General features: G+C 36.7%; 1 long non-coding RNA gene across 1 annotated transcript; it reads left to right on the top strand.

Annotated features, from left to right (window-relative positions):
• The first annotated feature begins 918 nt into the window (after positions 1 to 918).
• On the top strand, positions 919 to 2478 carry LOC124719121. The gene is made up of 3 exons (XR_007005992.1): positions 919 to 1041; positions 1659 to 1788; positions 1881 to 2478. It is a non-coding gene; the product is annotated as an uncharacterized LOC124719121 (long non-coding RNA).
• The last annotated feature ends 4552 nt before the right edge of the window (positions 2479 to 7030 follow it).

The raw sequence follows: 7030 nt of genomic DNA, 5'->3' as shown, positions 1-7030 counted from the left end.
ACAGTTAAGAATAACAGATACTGAAAAGTAGCATTCACAGAAATCACTGATATCGGAAAAACGCAGTTTAGCCCATCACTAGTGGTGGCTCTTCTGTCTTCAGCTATGGCTGTCCTCAGCCAATTGAAAAGTATGAAAGTCACACGACACGAAAGCAGCGCATTTGCTGCAGGAAATAAGAAACTACCAAGACGCCCAAGTGATAATTTCATACTTTCTGCGCTATGATTAGCGCTTTCGCACCTCATTTGTGTTTATGTGGACATACTTATACAGTAGACAGTAAAGATGATAAAATGTGTAGGTTTATTAGATTACAAAACACAAACTGCTTCACTGTTTCGAAACAGCGTATCGAAACATTACATTGTACTGTTTCATTTGTTTCGAAACAATTAACGTGTTTCAGTTTGCCCATCTCTAGTGTGGACGATCGGCCGGTCAATAAATTCATGCGTGTGTAGGCCATTCAAGAGCAAAACAGATGCTTGGCAGAAATAAAATCTAACATGCCAGTTCATATCAGGGTGACAGTCTGTGTCAGGGTAGTGTCAACAACTACTTTTTTCCAAGCATATTCGTTGGAACGTTTCTTGTAGTGGTCATTTTCGCAGCAGCTATGTATAAATTGCAGTTGTTCCGAAGAAAATGCCTTTTTTGCTTGCTGCACATCGAAATTTGTTACTTTTATTTATGCACCCAGATGCGTTTCGCCTTTTTTACAAAGCATCTTCAGTGGGTGTTACATGATTTGTCCAATTTTTACGTCTGAGTGCATAAATAAAAATTTCGATGTGCAGCATGCAAAGAATGCAATTTCTTTGAAACAACTGCAATTTACATATGTTGGCACTGCGTCAGTCCCGTAGCCAATGGGAAGACTGTTTTAGGCAGCCAATGAGAGACGAGGAATGAGTGAAATGTTCGAAGCGCTGGAATTGAAATTATTCGACGTTTTAGTCTCCCCTTGAATTTTCAGCACAGCAGATTCGACATTTTTCTTAATTACTGGTTTTGAATAGAGGTTACTGTGCAATATAGGTTTGTAATGTAGCTCAAGGTTCTAATTACTGAATTGCTTTTCTGGTTGGTCATAATTATAGTTTAGAGGCGGTTATTTAAAGTTTCGTAGTTACAGCTATTGCAATATATCAAGTTTATCTGTACTTAGTAGATTATATGTGTTAGGGAGAAAATACGTCGCATCGACGTTGTAAAACAAAGCTGTAGCTAACTTTTAGCATTTAGGTTTAGGAAAATATCAGTAGTTTTGTGCAGTTGCCCGTACTATAGTTTAGTATAACGCCAGTATCCACAAAACTACTAGTTGAATCCCATCAGATTATTTCATTTTATCACGGCTGTCTAGTAGCTGTGGACTAACCTAACCTCCGTTTCTGTGACGAGAGAGTTTACATCTGTCTTAAAATCTTCACCAATAAATAATATTCATATTCTCTCGTAAAATAAATTTCATTGTGATGCGAATAGTATTTAAACTTAAAAGCTACTCTTAAATTATGTAACTAATTTTCCCCAAAATAATTCTAAGTTTCTAACAGTGTTGCACAAATCCCTTGTGCATTATCTTTTTGTAACATAGCGTTCTAACCAATTACCACGAGTGTTATAATAAACAAGTGTACAAATTGTTGCAGGAGGATGGAGGCTCCAATCTTCATATAGCCATTGTGATTCAGGTTTTCCGTGGTTTCTCTAATTTATTTCAAGTGGCTACTACTGTAAGGCCACAGCTAAGTACCTGTTGCATCCTTGGCATAATGTACTGTAAGTATGCAATATGTGTACTACTTTATTTTTGTTTTTCTTAAATTGTAATACTGTGTTATGTCCAATATCCTTATAAAAATAATCCACAGATGACTACTACTACTACTACTACTACTACCACTACCACTACCACTACCACTACCACCACCACTACAGAATCATCAGGAATGGCAGCTAGTGTGAGGAATGTAAGTGGTTTTTTCCCCCATCACATGGGATGTTGTAATGCAATATACATGACAACCATTAATTGTCCAGTGACTGTCTCTTCTACTGCAAAGTGTTCGAAAAACAAGCAGCTTGTCTTGAAACTAGGTGCTAATTTGATAGTAGTGCAAGAAGAATTGGAAATTTTGAGAGCTGCAGTCTGGATCAAGCCTTCTAAATCTGTACAAAGATCTAGGTGATGCTCCAGATGTATTTGTTTCATTCTAGTTGTGTAGCTTCATTGCTTTGGAGACTGATTTAGCTACATGTTCCATGGAGCATTTGTATAATTAATCATTATAATGAGGAACAAGTCATCCTACATTCTCGTTACAAGTTCACATTAAGTAAAGAATATTTTTCTGTTTATTTTAAAATTTAACTTTTCTCTCTGTCGGATATTTTACATCATAGGGAAAAAGACCAAAAATTTTGGTGGCACCATTAAGCAAAGTTTTTTGTGCTAACGACAACCATAATGTGGAGTAATGAATAATTTTATTTAATTTTGTCTTCTGATATTGTTATTATGTATATCATATTGTAATTATGTATATCATTATGCCTATCCAACTGCAGTGGACTAGTTACAACAAACTTCTTGAGGGAATAAATAGATTGTCAGGCAGTAGTCAAAATGCCTAATCCCTTAAACAGGTGCCTATAAGTTGATCATGGGTGAACACCACATATTATTCTTGCAAGCACATTTGTGAGCAATGAACACTTCCCTTCTCAAAGATGAGTTACCCCAGAACATTATCTCATATGATCTAACTGAATGAAAATACACAAAATATATCAGCGTGCTGATTAGTCTCTCTCCAAGATTTTCTATGATTTGAAGTGCAAATGCAGCTGAACTATGTTCTTTTAAGAGTTCCAAAATGTATTTTTTTCCAGCTTAAATTGATTATTGATACATGGACCCCTAAAACTTTGAAGTTTTCTGCCCAGCTATTGTTTCCTCCCCATGTGAGGACAAAAGCATTCAGAGAACCCAGGAAATTTCAAGCAGTCTGTGTGGGAAGAAAACTTTTACGAAGACCAAAATGATCTTATTGCTGGCTAGTAGCCACAAAAGGGGAATATCAGAACTAGCTCAAAACTCTTTGCTCTTTGGGAAGTGATTACCAGGTTACAAAAGCATTTTTAAGTAAAATCAAGGCCCAGTGGTGTCATCTGCAATTTAAGCTCTTTGGAGATGGTTCTTGAAAAAGATCATACAGTTGGGGGGGGGGGCTCATTGATTTCTCATATCCACACAAGACAATTAGAGGATAAATCTAAATCGAGTTCCATTCATTTTTTCATCATGTTTCTTAGAGTCCATCAAGAAAGATAGCCTTCAGGGATGTGAATTGAGCCAAGATAAAGGTTAATTAAGAAAAGACAAGGAAATTGTGGAAACCTTATCCGGATACTGCTTTAACCCTAAATTATCACTACACTGTGTAACACTTTCCATGTTTATCATTTAAATTTAATGGCATGTCCTAAATCAGAAGGAAATCTGCTTCTCTGAACAAAAGGATGGTGCCATCTCAGTCATGCCATATTGCTGCTGCTTATTGATGTTGGTAGCTTTATATTTACTTTATTAGAATGGTATATTTCAAAGGAAATATGTACCTAAAACTTTATTTACTGAATTCTATTCAGAGTACATAACTGCTTGTTATGCAGTTTTTAGTCACACTTTGTTACTTGCCTTATAGGCAACAACTTATCATTTCCTAGTGTTAGGACATCAGATAATTTGTAGAAAGTTTGGTAATTGGGTATGCTTTTTAATTTTCTTTTGAATTGGTGGGTACTCCCAGTTTCTTTCTTTATGTTGTGTGGAAACATGAATATCTTGCCATCACACCCTTAAACAGCAGGGTGAAGTCTACATTAAATCATTGTTTCTTAATTCTATTCTGAATGTGAAAGTCACAGTTCAGCTGATGATAATCGTGGTGGTGGTGGTGGTGATCTTTAAAAGATTCACTCGTAAATGTCTCAGGGTTGAGCCGTAAACTGTCTGGCTAAGCCCTGATATGGTAGTGACCAATCAATCAAAACACTGTGATCCTGCTGTCAAATGGTTAAGGGAGGACATGTAAAGAGAGTTGGAGATAACTAGAGATAAAATATCAGGAAAATCACAGTAATAATGTATGTTGTAATTCAGATTTATATTTTATGTAATTCATTTAATTACAAAGATATAACATCCTACTGAATGGTGGTCCTTAATGAAATAAAAATGTGGCTCCATCAAGTAAGGATGTGCTATTTTCAACCTAACTAACTGCACACAAGTGATGGTAATCTCCACTTAATATGCTCAAATTGCTAAGTGCATTTATACATCAGATCTTCTAACGTAACGATCAGAAGCAGACTTTAGCTGATGGAGCATGTGATTGCATTTCATTATATATGGATGCTCCATCACCATTTTAGAATCCACATATATTGAAATGCAATCACATGCTCCATCAACTAGAGACACAGTCTCAAGCCTCTATTCTCAATCTATCACCTGGCTCAATTCCATATCACGAAAAATACAAGTTGATGATGGTTATAATTAAACAGTCTCTCTCATGTCAGAAAAACCAAACCAGTCTTCTCTACCTGATATCCGTAACATAAACATTCCTTGCATTTTCCAACAGCTCCCAAGAGTAAATCACCCACCACCCTGCCACTACAGCCACCAAGCACCTCATCAGGTGAGTTAGTGAAACTGTTAGGTTGGAGGAATCAGATGAAGTGTTGTTGGAGGAAGATGACAAGGATGAGGTAAATAATTATATTTTATGTGTACATGGTAAAGCTATGGAGAGTAATGCAATAGAAGAAAGGATGAGTACATTACATTCTGTCGAGAGGATCAAAGCGGGCTTTGAATGACAAAGTCACATTAGATGGGAGTACAAATGATCTAGACAATTACACAAAAGAAAAATGGTGATTATGTACTCAAAATTACAGACATCATTCGGGTATATGGAACTTTCAAAAGGCCGAGATAGGTAGGGAAACTGATCAGAGAACTGGAAGTGAAGGAATTACTTGATGAATTAATGTAACCAGATAACCAGGCTCAAGACTGTTTAACAGACAATATGTATGCACTGGAAGTACAGAGACATAGAAAATGATCTATGAAGCGAAAAATTTTTGGACGAAGATCATAGAAATCAATAATTGTGATGAGAAAATACATGCACTTATCGGTTATGAGAGCAAGATGTCAGCAATTTTAGAAAATTTGTTAAATAGACAAAAAACCAAGAAATTGGTAATTGTTACTGTCACTGGTGTAAAAATTAGATTTGCAACAAGTGGGTTGAGAAAGTCAGTAATAGAAGAAATGTTAGTAGAACTGTAAAGTCATTGATTTCAGTTCAGAATGAGTTGCTTTATAGTGAGAGAGTTAATAAAAGATCTTGTGTTGGGCACTGATTTTATGATGAAGTCTAGGACAGTGCTAAGTTATAAGAAAAAATTGTAAAAATTTGAGAAGCTGCTAGAAAAGCAAAAATAAAATTTAACAGGATGCTCGGTGGCGAACAACAAACAACTCATTTGTATGTTACAGTCACCCCAGACTCCGTCACAGAGGAGGTGTTTTACTCGCCATAACTGTTTTTTTTGTTGTTGTTGTTGTGGTCTTCAGTCCTGAGACTGGTTTGATGCAGCTCTCCATGCTACTCTATCCTGTGCAAGCTTCTTCATCTCCCAATACTTACTGCAACCTACATCCTTCTGAATCTGCTTAGTGTATTCATCTCTTGGTCTCCCTCTACAATTTTTACCCTCCACACTGCCCTTCAATGCTAAATTTGTGATCCCTTGATGCCTCAGAACATGTCCTACCAACCGGTCCCTTCTTCTTGTCAAGTTGTGCCACAGACTCCTCTTCTCCCTAATTCTATTCAATACTTCCTCATTAGTTATGTGATCTACCTATCTATTCTTCAGCATTCTTCTGTAGCACCACATTTCGAAAGCTTCTATTCTCTTCTTGTCCAAACTATTTATCGTCCATGTTTCACCTCCATACATGGCAACACTCCATACAAATACTTTCAGAAACGCCTTCCTGACACTTAAATCTATACTAGATGTTAACAAATTTCTCTTCTTCAGAAATGCTTTCCTTGCAATTGCCAGTCTACATTTTATATCCTCTCTACTTCTATCATCAGCAGTTATTTTGCTCCCCAAATAGCAAAACTCCTTTACTACTTTAAGTGTCTCATTTTCTAATCTAATTCCCTCAGCATCACCCGACTTAATTCAACTACATTCCAATATATTCATTTTGCTTTTGTTGGTGTTCATCTTATATTCTCCTTTAAAGACACTATCCATTCCGTTCAACTGCTCTTCCAAGTCCTTTGCTGTCTCTGACAGAATTACACTGTCATCAGCGAACCTCAAAGTTTTTATTTCTTCTCCATGGATTTTAATACCTACTCGGAATTTTTCTTTTGTTTCCTTTACCGCTTGCTCAATATACAGATTGAATAACATCGGGCAGAAGCTACAACCCTGTCTCACTCCCTTCCCAACCACTGCTTCCATTTCATGCCCCTTGACTCTTATAACTGCCATCTGGTTTCTGTACAAATTGTAAATAGCCTTTCGCTCCCTGTATTTTACCCTGCCACCTTTAAAATTTGAAAGAGAGTATTCCAGTCAACATTGTCAAAAGCTTTCTCTCAATCTACAAATGCTAGAAACGTAGGTTTCCTTAATCTTTCTTCTAAGATAAGTCGCAATGTCAGTATTGCCTCACGTGTTCCAACATTTCTACGGAATCCAAACTGATCTTCCCTGAGGTCGGCTTCTACCAGTTTTTCCATTCGTCTGTTAAGAATTCGCATTAGTATTTTGTAGCCATGGTTTATTACACTGATAGTTCGGTAATTTTCACATCTGTCAACACCTGCTTTCTTTGGGATTGGAATTATTATATTCTTCTTGAAGTTCGGGGGTACTTCGCCTGTCTCATACATCTTGCTCATCAGAT

The sequence above is a fragment of the Schistocerca piceifrons genome, chromosome 10 (assembly GCF_021461385.2).
Source record: "Schistocerca piceifrons isolate TAMUIC-IGC-003096 chromosome 10, iqSchPice1.1, whole genome shotgun sequence".
NCBI lineage: Eukaryota > Metazoa > Arthropoda > Insecta > Orthoptera > Acrididae > Schistocerca > Schistocerca piceifrons.
Note: the sequence above shows the minus strand (reverse complement) of the source record. Positions and strands in the feature narration are given on the sequence as shown.